We start from the raw sequence: 20,502 nt of genomic DNA, 5'->3' as shown, positions 1-20,502 counted from the left end.
TGCAATCATACACTTTGCACTGTCTCAATAAGGATATGCTGTTTTTTATTGATAGAGATAGATAGATAGATAGATAGATAGATCTATCTATAATGGTTGATAATGGTCTGTCTAATCATGATTTTCTGTCTTGCTGATATTATAACATGAATGGATCACGTACTGCTTAATCATCATAATTTTGCCCTAGATGGGTATATATAATATATATTTTAATCTTTATAAACTTGAATAATAGATGTAGGAGGGTTCCGATGAGTGTACCTTGTGAATGGCTTGTCTACCGCTTAGCTGTGGTCCGATCATGTGAACCGCCGCATGACTCCGAGATTCCATGTGACGGGTCACGGGATGCATGACGCAACCGGCTGCGTCACGTGACTTTGGACTCCTGTGGGCGGGTCGCGAAGCATGTGACGCGCCCAGCTGCGCAAGTGACGTGTGATGGGATCCCGGACGTTCCCAGAAGTGAAAATAGGTGATTTTGATAGCGGACAGCTGATGTTTTGGCAGCTTTAGGCGCACCCATTGGCTGAATGTTTGGCTAGTGTAGTATGCCCCAAGAGGAAGCGAAAAGATCGTCGGGTGGCCGCTACAGACTGGGTCAGTAATATGTGTTATTTAATGTGATTCTTTCCTCTAGCAGCATCATACTTTAGGTGTGCATAGGAACATCACCACCCTTCACGGTTTTAGTGTTGTGCAGTGGATTGCAATTGGATGCTCGGTCACTATATGACCCCACATTCTGATGCTGCTATTTGCTTGTATACTAGTCCCTTGTGGTCTGGGGCCTACTTTATTTTTTATTTTATTTTTTCTGATACACTTCATTGTTCCCATGGTTGCTGCTTTATGTATTTTAAAGAATATAATCAATGTTTTGTATATGTATTTCTAATAAAGTATTTAATTTATAAAATTTACTTGCGTGGTAGCTTTCTTAGCATTATAGGTGATGTACGGATAATTCCATGTGAGATACTTATGGTATTAATTTTTGTTTTACTTACAGACACACGTTAAGTAGCAGAGCCCACCCACCTGACTACACACTGTCCCTATGGAAAACAAGGGGTTAAACACAATCCAGGGTGATGATGGCACTGCAAGGGTTAATGCAGGCCAAAGATAGTAGGGTTACCAGGGACTGCAGGGGTTGTCCGGGTTCAGAGCTGAACCTGAACATACCTCCATTTTCACCCCGGCAGCCCCCCTGACTTGAGCATCGGAGCAGTTCATGGTCCGATGCTCCCCCTTGCCCTGATCGCGCAGGGCAAGGGCTCTTTTGTTTACAATCACTCACTGCCGGGCGGAAGTGATGGGTGTGCTTTAGCACTACCCTAGCCGTTTTACTGGCTAGGGCAGCGCTAAAGCCCACCCATCAGTGCCGGTGACGTCACCCGGCTTCCAGGCAGCCCCATGGAGAGCACGGTACGTCACCATATCTCCAAAAAATGCCTTTGCCCTGCGCAGGGCAAAGAAGAGCATCGGAGAAAGAACTGCTCCGATGCTCAAGTCAGGGGGGCTGCCTGGGTGAAAATGGAGGTATGTCCGGGTTCAGCTCTGAACCCGGACAACCCCTTTAATGATTGGTGACAGTGGGAATATCAGGGCAGCAGGGGTAACAGGGCAATGCAGGGCAGGTATAGAAGGGGTTAATATAATACAGGGGTACATGCAGGGCAGGGCATTGGTGGTATAGGGTTATATCGGGTTCATTTTATGGAGTGGTGGTTCAGGGGTAATGTATCAGGGACTGGGGTATTGGTGGTTCAGGGGTAATAATGCTCGTTGGTCTAGGGGGGTAAAGGGTTACTCAGCCAGTTCAGAGGTTAATTGCTCGTTGTAGGGGACGATCCTCGCTTTGTAGATGCTCGTCTTGCAGGGGTTGATTCTCAATTGGGGCTGCTCGGCTCAACTCTTCTTCCTTCATTGAGCTGCTCGGTTCATCCTTTTCTGTTTGTGGAGATGAGCTCTCCCTAGTCCAAAATGCTGAACTATTTATCTATCATAAGTAGGGAGAAGGTGTTTGGCCATGGGGCAGAGGTGTGGATAACCCATGCTATGTCACCAACAGCTTGTTTGGGGTCTGCACAAAAGAGGTCTAGATACTGATCAGCTTTTATAAACCTTAACAATGCAAGCCATGGCCTATCAACACCAGTGTTTCTGTAAACATGGGCTTGTATAAACTAGTGGGATAAGGCGTTTATAGGGAATTGAATCTAGGGGATATTTAATACACTTCCCTCTACACGGCCCAAAATGCATATACAGTATATACATATTTAGATACATACACACAATGGGGCATATATATATATATATATGATGTTAGTCTATCCGGAGGTGCCCAAATTTATGGGGCTGTAGAGGGAAGTGCCTGGTAGGCGTGTGTGGAGATATATACAGACGTGGACAAAATTGTTGGTACCCTTTGGTCAATGAAAGAAAAAGTCACAATGGTCACAGAAATAACTTTAATCTGACAAAAGTAATAATAAATTAAAATTCTATAAATGTTAACCAATGAAAGTCAGACATTGTTTTTCAACCATGCTTCAACAGAATTATGTAAAAAAATAAACTCATGAAACAGGCATGGACAAAAATGATGGTACCCCTAGAAAACACAGAACATAATGTGACCAAAGGGACATGTTAATTCAAGGTGTGTCCACTAATTAGCATCACAGGTGTCTACAACCTTGTAATCAGCCATTGGGCCTATATATATGGCTCCAGGTAATCACTGTGTTGTTTGGTGATATGGTGTGTACCACACTCGACATGGACCAGAGGAAGCAAAGGAAAGAGCTGTCTCAAGAGATCAGAAAGAAAATTATAGACAAGCATGTTAAAGGTAAAGGCTATAAGACCATCTCCAAGCAACTAGATGTTCCTGTGAGTACAGTTGCACATATTATTCATAAGTTTAAGATCCATGGGACTGTAGCCAACCTCCCTGGACGTGGCCGCAGGAGGAAAATTGATGACAAATCTAAGAGACGGATAATCCGAATGGTAACAAAAGAGCCTAGAAAGACTTCTAAAGAGATTCAAGGTGAACTTCATGCTCAAGGAACATCAGTGTCAGATCGCACCATCCGTCGTTGTTTGAGCCAAAGTGGACTACATGGGAGACGACCAAGGAGGACACCATTGTTGAAAACGAATCATAAAAAAGCAAGACTGGAATATGCCAAACTACATGTTGACAAGCCACAAAGCTTCTGGGAGAATGTCCTGTGGACAGATGAGACAAAAATCGAAGTTTTTGCCAAGGCACATCAGCTGTATGTTCACAGACGAAAAAATGAAGCATATCAAGAAAAGAACACTGTCCCTACTGTGAAACATGGAGGAGGCTCTGTTATGTTCTGGGGCTGCTTTGCTGCGTCTGGCACAGGGTGTCTTGAATCTGTGCAGGGTACAATGAAATCTCAAGACTATCAAGGAATTCTAGAGAGAAATGTACTAGCCAGTGTCAGAAAGCTTGGTCTCAGTCGCAGGTCATGGGTCTTGCAACAGGACAATGACCCAAAACACACCGCTAAAAACACCCAAGAATGGCTAAGAGGAAAAAATTGGACTATTCTAAAGTGGCCTTCTATGAGCCCTGACCTCAATCCTATTGAGCATCTTTGGAAGGAGCTGAAACATGCAGTCTGGAAAAGGCACCCTTCAAACCGGACACAACTGGAGCAGTTTGCTCATGAGGAGTGGGCCAAAATACCTGCTGAGAGGTGCAGATGTCTCATTGACAGTTACAGGAAGCGTTTGATTGCAGTGATTGCCTCAAAAGGTTGCGCAACAAAATATTAAGTTAGGGGTACCATCATTTTTGTCCATGCCTGTTTCATGAGTTTATTTTTTTACATAATTCTGTTGAAGCATGGTTGAAAAACAATGTCTGACTTTCATTGGTTAACATTTATAGAATTTTAATTTATTATTACTTTTGTCAGATTAAAGTTATTTCTGTGACCATTGTGACTTTTTCTTTCATTGACCAAAGGGTACCAACAATTTTGTCCACGTCTGTATAGGAAAAGTGTGTGTGTGTGTGTGTGTGTGTGTGTGTGTGTGTGTGTGTGTGTGTGTATATATATATATATATATATATGAAGAAATAGGACTGCACTCCAGATATTCATGAAAAAAATCAAGTGGTTTTATTCACCCATATTTGGCAAATCTTGCGACGTTTCAGCTCTTGCGAGCCTTTCTCAAGCATAGAATAAGTGAAAGTGAACACATATAAAGCGTTACAAAAAGTGTTACACCCATCGGGGTGTGGTTACAATCAACTTCATTACAGACATGTGTTACAATTTAAAGTGCATGTTTGACATAGTAACTAGTGGAATACATTTTTTGATATCAGTACATAATTCCTAGACATACAGAATAAAAAAATATATCCAGGACCAGTGTTCCAATTAGAATCATAAAGTGATATAAACATACTGAATAGGGATCCCAGGAGTAGACTCAGCAAGCCATGGAGCCCACATATACCATTGTGTATCCTTAGCGTCCCGGTCTCGTCAATGTGCATGTCCAGAGTGACGACATCATGTACGTCGCCATGCAAGGTAGGTGCGCATGCGTACTATGCAGTAGCATCTCGCCGCACCATCTTCGTTAATGGAACATAGCCCCAAATGTCAGCTCTATGTCCATCATATAGATGGTAACTAAACGGAGTAAATATCCTCCCAATGTATATAAAGAGCCATAACTAAAAGACACAATTCATAAAGGGTGTTAAAGACCGCAGCAGGGATCTCCTGCAAGGACCAGCATCGGGACCGGGGTCCCCACCTCTCGGGAAGGACACCGGACCGTGGGGTCGTCTACGTCAGGGGGGAACATCTCCATTAACCCCACCGACGTATCTAGCCCTCTTGCTGGAAATAAAGCAGTCTGGGAGGGGTAATCCCTCACCTTTACAAAGAGCGAAAACATGCTGGAGCTTAATGAAATATCTGAAATAGCGCATACACCATAGGACACTGTGGTTGGTACAGGGCTGCACCGCTTCCATTGAGTCAAAGTCCAGGGGTCCGTACCCAGCACTGTGAGAGTTAAAAATTCTAAAAGGCAAGAAGAAGATATATATATTTTAGTTTCCAAATCTGTCAGTTATATAGTTGCATATATTACTTTCACAATTCTGTTGCACCTATTATATATGTGGAAATGGTACATCACATACATGCGTGGAAAGGACGGACAGGCAACAGATCAACAGACACCTATCTAAACTCAACATTTAATCCTCTGGGGTGCAAAGCATCTAAATCGTAAATCCACCTCAGTTCTCTTTTCTTGAGAATAGCCAAGCGGTCTCCACCTCTCCTTGGGAGCTCAACATGATCAAGTATCCAGCATCTCAAGTCCCGTTCTGAATGCCCAAGGGACGAAAAATGCCTGGAGACTGGTAAATCGGCACGTTTTTTTCTTATTGAATTCCTATGATTATTCAATCTTAATTTTAGTTCAGTAGACGTTTCACCAATATATACTAAATTGCATGGACATGCTAACACGTAAATCACATAAGAAGATGAACAGTTTAGGTGAAACCTGATGGGATATTCTTTATGTGTGGTAGGATGTATAAAAGATCTAGATTTACATATATAACGACAGTTAACACAATTGAGACATGGATAACAACCATGTCCTGATTTAGACAATGTACGTTGTATGCTGATTTTTTTGGGGCCTGCATCCGCTCTAACCAAATGGTCCTTAATATTTTTACTTTTGCGATATGATAGGAGAGGAGGGGAATTCAATTCAGGTATATCTTTTATGGACCTACTGAGGATGTTCCAATTATCCTTTAGAATACGTCCCATCTCCACACTGCACTCAGAATATGTGGACATGAAAGGTATTCTGCGGGTCCTCTGTAGGTTAGAGATGACTTTTTTAGGGTTGTTCTGCAGAACGTCATTTTTTTGGGCAGACAGCAATCGGTGGGGATAACCCCGTTTCTTGAATTTATCTACCATCATATCCAATGTAGATATTAGCTCGGTCTGCTCGGATACTATGCGTCTAGCACGTAGAAATTGTGAATGTGGAAGATGTTTGATTAAACTACGGGGATGACTACTTTCGTATCTTAACATGGTATTCCTGTCAGTTGGCTTGACATACAGGCCTGTATTGATCGAACCATCAACCAATTTGACATTGGTATCAAGGAAGGATAATTCAGTCCTGGAGTAAGACACCGTATATTGGAGGTCAGGATCAATGCTATTTAAATATGTATGAAACTCAGTCAGCTGCACTTCTGTGCCCGACCACAGGAGGAAGACGTCATCTATGTACCGCCACCACCCAATAACATACTGAAAGTGGTGGGATACATAGATGAAGTCCTCCTCCATGTGCCGCATGTAAATATTTGCGTACGTGGGGGCCACATTGGACCCCATCGCAACGCCACGTTTTTGACTAAAAAAGGTGTCCTGGAAAAGAAAATAATTATTTTCCAGAATGAGTCTCAGCAGAATATTAATAAAACATTTGGAATTTTGTGTAATGGACGCTACATCCAGATATTTGTTCACAGCAGAAATGCCCTTCTCGTGTCCTATTGACGTGTATAAGGATACAACGTCAAAGGACACGAGAGTAGCAGTCTGTAACTCAGCTGTATCAACTGCTCTCAATTGCTGTAAGAAATGCCCAGTGTCCTGAATATATGATTTACCGGCCGTCGAGAATTCTCGCAAGATCCTATCAAGAAACATGGCGATTTTACTAAAAATAGTCCGTACCAGAAACGATGGGGCGGCCGGGGGGGTCCACAAGAGTGGACCCCTGCGGCCTCCTCGCCTTGTCCTTGATCCTTTCCTTCCTTTGTACCCAGAGTGTCCCCTAAAAAAGATTTATCCTCATCTGGGGGTAGTTGCATAAATCTCCGACTTTTTGTTATTGCGGTTAGAGCCCATAGACGCCAACTCCGTGACACAGATGTGTATGGTTTGTTACAACATGACCCTAAATTTCAGATTATGAACATTATCAAAAATATTTTGTCCGATGCTGTGGCCGGGGGCATTATTGATGAAGGGCTAAGGGAATATTTAACGGTGTCTTCTCCCATTACCCCGGTTCTATATGTATTGCCCAAAGTCCACAAAACTCTTGTGGACCCCCCCGGCCGCCCCATCGTTTCTGGTACGGACTCTATTTTTAGTAAAATCGCCATGTTTCTTGATAGGATCTTGCGAGAATTCTCGACGGCCGGTAAATCATATATTCAGGACACTGGGCATTTCTTACAGCAATTGAGAGCAGTTGATACAGCTGAGTTACAGACTGCTACTCTCGTGTCCTTTGACGTTGTATCCTTATACACGTCAATAGGACACGAGAAGGGCATTTCTGCTGTGAACAAATATCTGGATGTAGCGTCCATTACACAAAATTCCAAATGTTTTATTAATATTCTGCTGAGACTCATTCTGGAAAATAATTATTTTCTTTTCCAGGACACCTTTTTTAGTCAAAAACGTGGCGTTGCGATGGGGTCCAATGTGGCCCCCACGTACGCAAATATTTACATGCGGCACATGGAGGAGGACTTCATCTATGTATCCCACCACTTTCAGTATGTTATTGGGTGGTGGCGGTACATAGATGACGTCTTCCTCCTGTGGTCGGGCACAGAAGTGCAGCTGACTGAGTTTCATACATATTTAAATAGCATTGATCCTGACCTCCAATATACGGTGTCTTACTCCAGGACTGAATTATCCTTCCTTGATACCAATGTCAAATTGGTTGATGGTTCGATCAATACAGGCCTGTATGTCAAGCCAACTGACAGGAATACCATGTTAAGATACGAAAGTAGTCATCCCCGTAGTTTAATCAAACATCTTCCACATTCACAATTTCTACGTGCTAGACGCATAGTATCCGAGCAGACCGAGCTAATATCTACATTGGATATGATGGTAGATAAATTCAAGAAACGGGGTTATCCCCACCGATTGCTGTCTGCCCAAAAAAATGACGTTCTGCAGAACAACCCTAAAAAAGTCATCTCTAACCTACAGAGGACCCGCAGAATACCTTTCATGTCCACATATTCTGAGTGCAGTGTGGAGATGGGACGTATTCTAAAGGATAATTGGAACATCCTCAGTAGGTCCATAAAAGATATACCTGAATTGAATTCCCCTCCTCTCCTATCATATCGCAAAAGTAAAAATATTAAGGACCATTTGGTTAGAGCGGATGCAGGCCCCAAAAAAATCAGCATACAACGTACATTGTCTAAATCAGGACATGGTTGTTATCCATGTCTCAATTGTGTTAACTGTCGTTATATATGTAAATCTAGATCTTTTATACATCCTACCACACATAAAGAATATCCCATCAGGTTTCACCTAAACTGTTCATCTTCTTATGTGATTTACGTGTTAGCATGTCCATGCAATTTAGTATATATTGGTGAAACGTCTACTGAACTAAAATTAAGATTGAATAATCATAGGAATTCAATAAGAAAAAAACGTGCCGATTTACCAGTCTCCAGGCATTTTTCGTCCCTTGGGCATTCAGAACGGGACTTGAGATGCTGGATACTTGATCATGTTGAGCTCCCAAGGAGAGGTGGAGACCGCTTGGCTATTCTCAAGAAAAGAGAACTGAGGTGGATTTACGATTTAGATGCTTTGCACCCCAGAGGATTAAATGTTGAGTTTAGATAGGTGTCTGTTGATCTGTTGCCTGTCCGTCCTTTCCACGCATGTACAGTATGTGATGTACCATTTCCACATATATAATAGGTGCAACAGAATTGTGAAAGTAATATATGCAACTATATAACTGACAGATTTGGAAACTAAAATATATATATCTTCTTCTTGCCTTTTAGAATTTTTAACTCTCACAGTGCTGGGTACGGACCCCTGGACTTTGACTCAATGGAAGCGGTGCAGCCCTGTACCAACCACAGTGTCCTATGGTGTATGCGCTATTTCAGATATTTCATTAAGCTCCAGCATGTTTTCGCTCTTTGTAAAGGTGAGGGATTACCCCTCCCAGACTGCTTTATTTCCAGCAAGAGGGCTAGATACGTCGGTGGGGTTCATGGAGATGTTCCCCCCTGACGTAGACGACCCCACGGTCCGGTGTCCTTCCCGAGAGGTGGGGACCCCGGTCCCGATGCTGGTCCTTGCAGGAGATCCCTGCTGCGGTCTTTAACACCCTTTATGAATTGTGTCTTTTAGTTATGGCTCTTTATATACATTGGGAGGATATTTACTCCGTTTAGTTACCATCTACAGTGGAGGAAATAATTATTTGACCCCTCACTGATTTTGTAAGTTTGTCCAATGACAAAGAAATGAAAAGTCTCAGAACAGTATCATTTCAATGGTAGGTTTATTGTAACAGTGGCAGATAGCACATCAAAAGGAAAATCGAAAAAATAACTTTAAATAAAAGATAGCAACTGATTTGCTTTTTATTGAGTGAAATAAGTATTTGAACCCCTACCAACCATTAAGAGTTCTGGCTCCCACAGAGTGGTTAGACACTTCTACTCAATTAGTCACCCTCATTAAGGACACCTGTCTTAACTAGTCACCTGTATAAAAGACACCTGTCCACAGAATCAATCAATCAAGCAGACTCCAAACTCTCCAACATGGGAAAGACCAAAGAGCTGTCCAAGGATGTCAGAGACAAAATTGTAGACCTGCACAAGGCTGGAATCGGCTACAAAACCATTAGCAAGAAGCTGGGAGAGAAGGTGACAACTGTTGGTGCGATTGTTCGAAAATGGAAGGAGCACAAAATGACCATCAATCGACCTCGCTCTGGGGCTCCACGCAAGATCTCACCTCGTGGGGTGTCAATGGTTCTGAGAAAGGTGAAAAAGCATCCTAGAACTACACGGGAGGAGTTAGTTAATGACCTCAAATTAGCAGGGACCACAGTCACCAAGAAAACCATTGGAAACACATTACACCGCAATGGATTAAAATCCTGCAGGGCTCGCAAGGTCCCCCTGCTCAGGAAGGCACATGTGCAGGCCCGTCTGAAGTTTGCCAATGAACACCTGAATGATTCAGAGAGTGACTGGGAGAAGGTGCTGTGGTCTGATGAGACCAAAATAGAGCTCTTTGGCATTAACTCAACTCGCTGTGTTTGGAGGAAGAAAAATGCTGCCTATGACCCCCAAAACACCGTCCCCACCGTCAAGCATGGGGGTGGAAACATTTTGCTTTGGGGGTGTTTTTCTGCTAAGGGCACAGGACAACTTATTCGCATAAACGGGAAAATGGACGGAGCCATGTATCGTGAAATCCTGAGCGACAACCTCCTTCCCTCTGCCAGGAAACTGAAAATGGGTCGTGGATGGGTGTTCCAGCACGACAATGACCCAAAACATACAGCAAAGGCAACAAAGGAGTGGCTCAAGAAGAAGCACATTAAGGTCATGGAGTGGCCTAGTCAGTCTCCGGACCTTAATCCAATCGAAAACCTATGGAGGGAGCTCAAGCTCAGAGTTGCACAGAGACAGCCTCGAAACCTTAGGGATTTAGAGATGATCTGCAAAGAGGAGTGGACCAACATTCCTCCTAAAATGTGCGCAAACTTGGTCATCAATTACAAGAAACGTTTGACCTCTGTGCTTGCAAACAAGGGTTTTTCCACCAAGTATTAAGTCTTTTTTTGTTAGAGGGTTCAAATACTTATTTCACTCAATGAAATGCAAATCAGTTGCTATCTTTTATTTAAAGTTATTTTTTCGATTTTCCTTTTGATGTGCTATCTGCCACTGTTACAATAAACCTACCATTGAAATGATACTGTTCTGAGACTTTTCATTTCTTTGTCATTGGACAAACTTACAAAATCAGTGAGGGGTCAAATAATTATTTCCTCCACTGTATATGATGGACATAGAGCTGACATTTGGGGCTATGTTCCATTAACGAAGATGGTGCGGCGAGATGCTACTGCATAGTACGCATGCGCACCTACCTTGCATGGCGACGTACATGATGTCGTCACTCTGGACATGCGCATTGACGAGACCGGGACGCTAAGGATACACGATGGTATATGTGGGCTCCATGGCTTGCTGAGTCTACTCCTGGGATCCCTATTCAGTATGTTTATATCACTTTATGATTCTAATTGGAACACTGGTCCTGGATATATTTTTTTATTCTGTATGTCTAGGAATTATGTACTGATATCAAAAAATGTATTCCACTAGTTACTATGTCAAACATGCACTTTAAATTGTAACACATGTCTGTAATGAAGTTGATTGTAACCACACCCCGATGGGTGTAACACTTTTTGTAACGCTTTATATGTGTTCACTTTCACTTATTCTATGCTTGAGAAAGGCTCGCAAGAGCTGAAACGTCGCAAGATTTGCCAAATATGGGTGAATAAAACCACTTGATTTTTTTCATGAATATCCGGAGTGCAGTCCTATTTCTTCTCTTACACATTGGGGACTGCCGTCATCCCCCTTGGATTTTGCACCCACCCCTTAGGCTGGTGCTCCCGCTGGACTTTCTTTTTCTATATTATATATATATATATATATATATATATACACACACACACACATACACACATACATATACACACACGCCTACCAGGCACTTCCCTCTACAGCCCCATAAATTTGGACACCTCCGGATAGACTAACATCCTATGGTATTTTATAGAATGCACGATGGGTAGGTTGACTGAGTAAGTACTGAATTGCATTGATAAATTGGGAGACATATATGGAGAAGAGCCGATTTGTCCCAGTTCACTCTAAGGCCTCATGCACACAGCCATTGTGCGGCCGTTTCGTGCATTGGGAACCGCAATTTGCGGTCCCCAATACACAGGCAACATCCGTGCGGCGGCCGGGACGGATCGAGACCCAATCAACTTGAATGGGTCCGTGATCCGTCTGCACTGAAAAAAAAATAGAACATGTTCATGTGAATGGGTCCGCATACGTGACATAGGGAGCACACGGCCGGTGCCCGCATATTGCTGACCCACTGTTTGTGGGCCGCAATACGGCCACGGCATGAGGCCCAAGACCTGTTCTTGATGAAATTGGGCCCTTTGTGGCCTGAGTAGAAGCCCCCATAGTGCCCCATAATAATGTGCCAGTATCAAGTGCCTCTCTTCCCCCCCATGTGCCAGTATCAAGTGCCAACCCCATGTGCCAGTATCAAGTGCCAACCCCCCCATGTGCCAGTATCAAGTGCCAAACACCCCCATGTGCCAGTATCAAGTGCCAAACACCCCCATGTGCCAGTATCAAGTGCCAAACCCACCCCATGTGCCAGTATCAAGTGCCTCCCGCAGCCTATCAGAGGAACAGGGAAGGGAGGCATCACAGTCATCTGTAATCGCTGTCCTGAGGACAGCGATACAGATGACTATGGAGATGAATGCTTCCACAATGGAAGCGTTCATCTCCCTATGACCTCCCGCCGCCGCAGGCCCCCTTCCCGGAGCCAGAGTTAGGCCCCCACCAGCGCGAGGCCTCACGAAAATAAAAAAGTCTCGGGACCGGCCGGTGGGCTTGGGGGCTCCTAAGGACTCGAGGGCAATTGCCCCCCTTGCCTATATGGAAGCGCCAGCCCTGCCTAAGACCCATAAAAGACCCAAACGTTTTCAAGAGCTGTAGAAGTGCCACCAGATATACTAATGTAACATCTGCGTACATGGATACTTTCCCATAGGTCCTAAAGATAGGGCCACTCAATTGAATAAAAATCTTTTCAGCTATCTAAAAGTTAAAACAAAACCTGAGGAATCAGAGTTCTCCGCAGCTACCATGTTTAGGTATGATCTGTAGAAATTTATGTGGGTTGTCCTTCCTGGCATGAACCCAGTTTGGTCAGGGTGAATCAGGGATAATATTACTTTGTTCAGCCACATGGCTAATATTTTGGCTAGTATTTTATCATCAGAGTTAGGGTACTTTCACACTAGCGGCAGGACGGATTCAATCCGTCCTGCCACTATTTCGCCGTGCCGCACCGTCCCCATTGACTATAATGGGGACGGGGGAGGAGCTCCAGCGCAGCACGGCAGTGTGTGGTGATAGGCAGCCGGACTAAAAAGTCAGACATGCAGTACTTTTAGTCTGGCGGCCTCTCGCCGTGCTGCACCGGAGCTCCGCCCCCCTTCCCCATTATAGTCAATGGGGACAGAGCGGCAGTCTGGCAGCATGGCGAAATAGCGGAAGGACGGATCTGACAGGGTGAACAGCAAGCCTTAAGGAGCAAAATAGGGTGATATGAATCAGGCATCAAAGGATCCTTCCCAAGTTTGAGCAAGACCACAATCAAAGCCTCTCTCAATTAGTCAGGTAGGGAGCCCTGGAAATAATGCAGTATTGTACATTTCAAACAATTTGGTGGCAACCATATCAGAATTGGTTTTATACCACTCCCCAGTATGTCCATCCAAGCCTGGGGTTTTCCCAAGTGGGAGGGTTTCAATAGCTAGCAAAACATCCTCCACTATAATGGGCGCATCCAACAGAGCCGCCTGCGCCACAGTAAGTCATGATATGGCAAGGGAATCAAGAAAGGCACTGGAGGCAGTGCCAGAAGCTGGGCTCCAGGAGCAATAGAAATTAGCGTCGAAGGAACTAAAGACAGAGTTAGGGCTTATGTGCACAAACGTATTTTCTTTCCATGTCCATTCCGCTTTTTTTGCAAAAATCTGATGTTACTCCATGTGCATTCCAATGGGTCAGTGCAAATTTTTACCATCCGTCGCCTTAACACATGGAATGGACACACACGGCCTATCAGAACGGGGCAGATAGGCCAGAAGATTCCCATTCTTGTCACCATACTCAAAGATCGATGCCTCCCTTGATAACAGTTTTTTTTGTGTTTGCTCCTTGTGCAGTAGTAGGAGCTCCCTTTGCACTTACACCCATTCCAGTGTATCTACTTCTTGGGGATTATTAGCATATATTATTTCTGCGTTTTGTACTTCTACTGTAAACTGTGACTCCCGTTGTTTGAGTTGTTTTTTTTTATGAGTAGCTACACCTGCTATGAATATTTCGAGGAGTAGTATGAATTTTTCCTTTTTATCAATTTCTACCACCGAACATCCATCAGACCCAGAGCACAGTATCACGACTGAAGGGGTGCGGATGCTGCATCACTGTGAGGTCCATATTGAGATGCAAAACACCAGTAAAATCGTTCACACGCAAAAACGGGCCGGGTGGGAAGGAAGTTAGTTTTTGAGATGTGTTCTAGGAGGCTAACATTGAAGAGGGGAGGCATATACAGGTCCTTCTCAAATAATTAGCATATTGTGATAAAGTTCATTATTTTCTGTAATGTACTGATAAACATTAGACTTTCATATATTTTAGATTCATTACACACCAACTGAAGTAGTTCAAGCATTTTATTGTTTTAATATTGATAATTTTGGCATACAGCTCATGAAATCCCAAATTTCCTATCTCAAAAAATTAGCATATTTCATCTGACCAATAAAAGAAAAGTGTTTTTAATACAAAAAAAGTCAACCTTCAAATAATTATGTTCAGTTATGCACTCAATACTTGGTCGGGAATCCTTTTGCAGAAATGACTGCTTCAATGCCGCGTGGCATGGAGGTAATCAGCCTGTGGCACTGCTGAGGTGTTATGGAGGCCCAGGATGCTTCGATAGCGGCCTTAAGCTCATCCAGAGTGTTGGGTCTTGCGTCTCTCAACTTTCTCTTCCCAATATCCCACAGATTCTCTATGGGGTTCAGGTCAGGAGAGTTGGCAGGCCAATAGAGCACAGTGATACCATGGTCAGTAAACCATTTACCAGTGGTTTTGGCACTGTGAGCAGGTGCCAGGTTGTGCTGAAAAATGAAATCTTCATCTCCATAAAGCTTTTCAGCAGATGGAAGCATGAAGTGCTCCAAAATCTCCTGATAGCTAGCTGCATTGACCCTGCCCTTGATAAAACACAGTGGACCAACACCAGCAGCTGACATGGCACCCCAGACCATCGTCTGTGGGTACTTGACACTGGACTTCAGGCATTTTGGCATTTCCCTCTCCCCAGTCTTCCTCCAGACTCTGGCACCTTGATTTCCGAATGACATGCAAAATTTGCTTTCATCCGAAAAAAGTACTTTGGACCACTGAGCAACAGTCCAGTGCTGCTTCTCTGCAGCCCAGGTCAGGCGCTTCTGCCGCTGTTTCTGGTTCAAAAGTGGCTTGACCTGGGGTATGCGGCACCTGTAGCCCATTTCCTGCACACGCCTGTGGATGTTTCTACTCCAGACTCAGTCCACTGCTTCCGCAGGTCCCCCAAGGTCTGGAATCGGTCCTTCTCCACAATCTTCCTCAGGGTCCATTTACCTCTTCTCGTTGTGCAGCGTTTTCTGCCACACTTTTTCCTTCCCACAGACTTCCCACTGAGGTGCCTTGATACAGCACTCTGGGAACAGCCTATTCGTTCAGAAATTTCTTTCTGTGTCTTACCCTCTTGCTTGAGGGTGTCAATGATGGCCTTCTGGACAGCAGTCAGGTCGGCAGTCTTACCCATGATTGCGGTTTTGAGTAATGAACCAGGCTGGGAGTTTTTAAAAGCCTCAGGAATCTTTTGCAGGTGTTTAGAGTTAATTAGTTGATTCAGATGATTAGGTTAATAGCTCGTTTAGAGAACCTTTTCATGATATGCTAATTTTTTGAGATAGGAATTTTGGGTTTTCATGAGCTGTATGCCAAAATCATCAATATTAAAACAATAAAAGGCTTGAACTACTTCAGTTGGTGTGTAATGAATCTAAAATATATGAAAGTCTAATGTTTATCAGTACATTACAGAAAATAATGAACTTTATCACAATATGCTAATTTTTTGAGAAGGACCTGTATAGGTTAACAATAGTGAAAACAAAGCTAATCAATGATAATGTATGATAACATATTAACCATAGTGATCACAGAATACTTGGGTTATCTCGAGAGCCACTGCCTTAGAGATTATGATGGAGACTCCTCTCGAGTAGTTATAGTAATCAGTATGGAAGCCTTTGGCTATCCAGACTCTACAAAGTGCTAGGACCTTTTGCCCCATTACATGCATTTCCTATAAACAGACAAGTTGTGGGGAATGTTTTTTAATACAATCAAATACTATAGAACGTTTGAAAACTGGAGTTTGGACCCCTTACGTTTCATGATAATACTTTAAGGGAAGCCATGAATGCACGGTTGAGCCAATGAATGCACGGTTTTAGCAGTGGAGCCGCAGAGAACTCTACGTAAACAAAGTGGAGACAACTTTTCAATTCACACACTCTACAAACATAAATTCCATTAAGGCCTCTTGCACACGAACGTGTGCGCCCCGTGGCTGTGCACGCGAACACCCACTGTGGGGCAGCCGCAGCGGAACACAGACCTATTCACTTTAATGGGTCTGAGATCTGGCCGTTCCGCAAAAAGATAGAACATGTCCCGTGCTTCCGTTCCACATCTCCGGATTTGCGGACCTATTGAAGTGAATGGGTCCTCATCCGTGATGTGGAATGCACACGGAACGGTGCCCGTGTATTGCAGATTGTGTGCAATAAGCCTAAACCTGTAAGAATAGAACAGGTCTCACAAGATATAACCCTGTCTGACACAAACTACCTAAACAGTGCAGATCTATAACTTGAACTGAGCAAACTAAACAAGGATAGTAAGGTAAAGAAGTTGTAGAACAGCCACAAGATTATCGATTGCCGAGTCCCCTTGAAAAAGATAGTGACACACACATAGTGCCTCCTTAAACAGTCAATGCCACACATTGCGCTAAAAAATAACTACACCCAGCAAACAGTGGCCTTGACAGTAATTGTGCCATAAACATAGTGTCCTCCAAATTTAAGTTTGCTGAGCTGATATTGTGCCAGGGTGCCCCCACAGTAATAGTGCTCCAATAAGTCCCACCAATAGTAATAATTATTTTGCAGAGTCCTTTAGTAGTAATAGTGCCCCTACAGTGTAGTAATAATGTTTCCCATGTTTCAGTAGTTATAAAGTCCACCATAATGCCCCCTGTAGTATTAAAATGAAAGCGCTCAGTGTTCCCCAGTAGTAAATCTGTTCCCTAAAGTGTCCCCCAGTAGCAATAAAGCCCCCATATTATGCCCCAGAAAGCAGCCTATAGAGCCCCCAGTAGTAATAGCCGCCACAATGTGTGCCAGTATAAAAAATATCTCCTTATAATGTATGCCAGAAGACAAAAAACACCCCTTATAATGTATGGCAGTAGAGGAAAAAAAGATCATTACGTACCGGTAATGTTTTCCAGAGTCCATGACAGCACCAGGAGAGAGGGATCCACCTCCCAGGACAGGAAACCCACAGGTATAAATCTTCACAGACGCCCCTCCACCTCAGTGGTTTTCATAGACGAGACAAGAGACATCTTCAGAACATCCGGACCAGCTCCATCCCATGGTTTCGGTCATTATCCGAGTTTAGTACTATAGCTATTATTTATATCTTGGAGGGCTCTGTAATGGATCCGAGCCCATTGAACTGCAGGTATACAGGCAGTCAGAGTTCCCAGTACTGACATCCCCTTCCTTATGGACACACACGGATTGTTTATCAGGGTGTGAACCACTGACCTTATTTTCTGAATTTTTTCTGAGGTTAGGAAGGATCTCTGAGACACTGAATCCAGTAAGATTCCCAGGAACTGTTGTTTCTTTTCTGGAATCAGTCTCGACTTTTCTCTGTTCAGGATCCAGCCCAGGGTTGTCAAGATTTCTACCACCTGTTGGACCTGAAATAAGCATCTCTGGTAAGACAATGCGACAATAAGAAAGTCGTCCAAGTATGGGACAAACAGGATATCTTTTTCCCTGATATGGGCTGCCATCTCTGAGACTAACTTCGTAAAAAATCCTTGCCGCCATCGAAATTCCGAAAGGTAATACCTGGAATTGAAAGTGCTTCAGCTCCCCCTGGAACCTTAAGGCCACTCTGAGATACTTCTGGTGCCCTGGAAAAATCGGAAGGTGATAGTAGGCATTTTTGATGTCTAACACTGCCATAAAACCGTCCTTGTAAAGAAGCTGAATTACCGTCTTTATGGTCTCCATTTTGTAGCGTTGGTATAACAAGTACTCGTTCAGAGCCTTCAAGTTTATGATAGTCCTGTATTCTCCACTTGTTTTTTTTTTTTTTTTACTAAAAACAGAGTAGAATAATATCCTGTGCCCCTTTCCTCTTCCGGACACTGAATGAGTGCGCCTTTTTGAATGAGTTTTGAGACCTCGTCATTGGGAGCTGTCTTTCTTAGGGGGGGGTCCCTGGATTGATTTTTGAACAGGAGCCCTTTGGACCTGGAGAATTTCCATCTGTCAGTTCTATTTGCTGGACTCCTATTCCTATCCCTATTTCCTCTGCCTCTCTGGGAAAAACGGTCCTGCTTACGAAAGGACGACTGAAAAGAAGACGGGAACCCCTTCTTTTTATCCCCTGCCTTCTCTAATATGTCGTCCAAGGAAGACCCAAACAAATATTTCCCCTCACAAGGGATACCACATAAGCGATTTTTTGAGGCCACATCCCCTGACCAATTCTTGAGCCAAATAGCCCAACGAGCAGAATTGGCCATGGATGAAGCCCTAGTGGACAATCTAACTGCATCTGCAGAGGCTTCTGCCAAAAAATCGGCAGAAGCCTCTACCAAAAAGATGCGGACAGCAGTCAGTGTGCTGTCCGCATCTGTTGCCTGCAAAAATGATAGATTATGTCCTATTCTTGTCCGTTTTGCAGACAAGAATAGGCATTTTTATAATGGGCCGTCTGCTCCATTCCGCAAATTGCAGAAGGCACACGGGAGGCATTCGTGTTTTGCAGATCCGCAAATCGTGTGCAAGTGGCCTTACATTGTTAGACAGCTTCAATCAAATGTCTGCTTTCCTGCCTCCATGCAGTATTAATGTAATGTCTTCATTGTAAGCAGAAGGCAGACAGCCGAAAAGCAGAGAAGAATCTGTTGAACAGAATTGTAATTGCTGAGTGTACATGCAGACTGTGGGAGTTGGCACAGGGTATGCCTGCAATGCAGAATTCTCTTGTCAGGAAAATTCCAGAACATAGAGTCACGTTGAAAATGTTTGTGCAGCAGAAAAGACCACATCTTCTAATAAAGTGTATTCGGGCCCCCTTCACACGGGCGTCCCGGGTGAGGACCGTATGCGATGCAGGTGCGGTCAGGGAAAATCGTGCGAGTAGGTACGCAATTTCAGTTTTGACTGCGATTGCGTTCCGTTGTTCAGTTTTTTTCACGCGAGTGCAACGCGTTTTGCACACGCGTGAGAAAAAAACTGAATGTGGTACCCAGACCCGAACCCGGACTTTTTCACTGAAGTTTGGGTTTGGTGTTCTGTAGATTTTATTATTTTCCATTATAACATGGTTATAATGGAAAATAATAGCATTCTTTAATACAGAATGCTAAGTATAATGTCCCTTGAGGTTTAAAAGAATCATAAAAACATAACTCACCTCATCCACTTGATCGCGCAGCCGGGATCCTCTTCTTTGTTCTTCTTCAAGGACCTGCAAAAGGACCTTCAGAGCAAGTCCTGCTGAATGAAGATAGAAGGACCTGCTATCTTCATTCAGCAGGGCCTGTGCTGACGTCACCGCACTCACCACGTGGTGAGCGAGATGACGTCAGCAAAAATCCTTTTGCAGGCCCTTCAAGAACAGCCCCATTGAAATGAATTGGTCAGGATTCAGTGCGGGTGCAAAGCGTTCACCTCACGCATTGCACCCGCACGTTATACTCGCCCGTGTGAAGGGGGCCTTTCTTTTTCAGCTGTTAGGCCCCTTGCAGACGAGCGTGTCCAAAGTATGTCAGGATGTGTTGCGGATGCGTTCAGGGAAAACTGCGAGTCTAATTTCGCAAACAAATCGCAAACAAATCTATTCAGTTTTGTTTGCGATTCCGTTCAGTTATCACGCGGGTGCAATGTGATTTACTGCGCTTTGCACACGCGTGATAAAAAAACTTGCGGATGCGATTTTTACGCAATGCAAAAGTGATGCGTGAAAACCACCGTTTATGTATATAGACCCATTTAAATGAATGGATCTGGATTCCATGCGGGCGCAATGCGTTCGCATCACGCATTGCACCCGCACAGAATTCTCGCTCGTGTGAAAGGGGCCTTAAAGAGGACCTTTCACTAATATAGAAACTAAAAACTAACTATACCTGTGGGCAGAGCGGCGCCCAGGGGTCCCCCTGCACTTACTAGTATGCCTGGGCGCCGCTCCGTTCGCCCGGTATATGCTCCGGTGTCTCAGCTCCGTCTGTTGTATTGGACTGATTTTTTTGTAGGAGGCGTGTCCCTTGCTGCAGTGCTGGCCAATCGCAGCGCACAGCTCATAGCCAGGCTATGAGCTGTGCGCTGCGATTGGCCAGC

The sequence above is a fragment of the Bufo gargarizans genome, chromosome 10, assembly GCF_014858855.1.
Source record: "Bufo gargarizans isolate SCDJY-AF-19 chromosome 10, ASM1485885v1, whole genome shotgun sequence".
Taxonomy (NCBI): domain Eukaryota; kingdom Metazoa; phylum Chordata; class Amphibia; order Anura; family Bufonidae; genus Bufo; species Bufo gargarizans.
The sequence above is the reverse complement of the archived record's forward strand: the minus strand, read 5'-3'. Positions refer to the sequence as shown.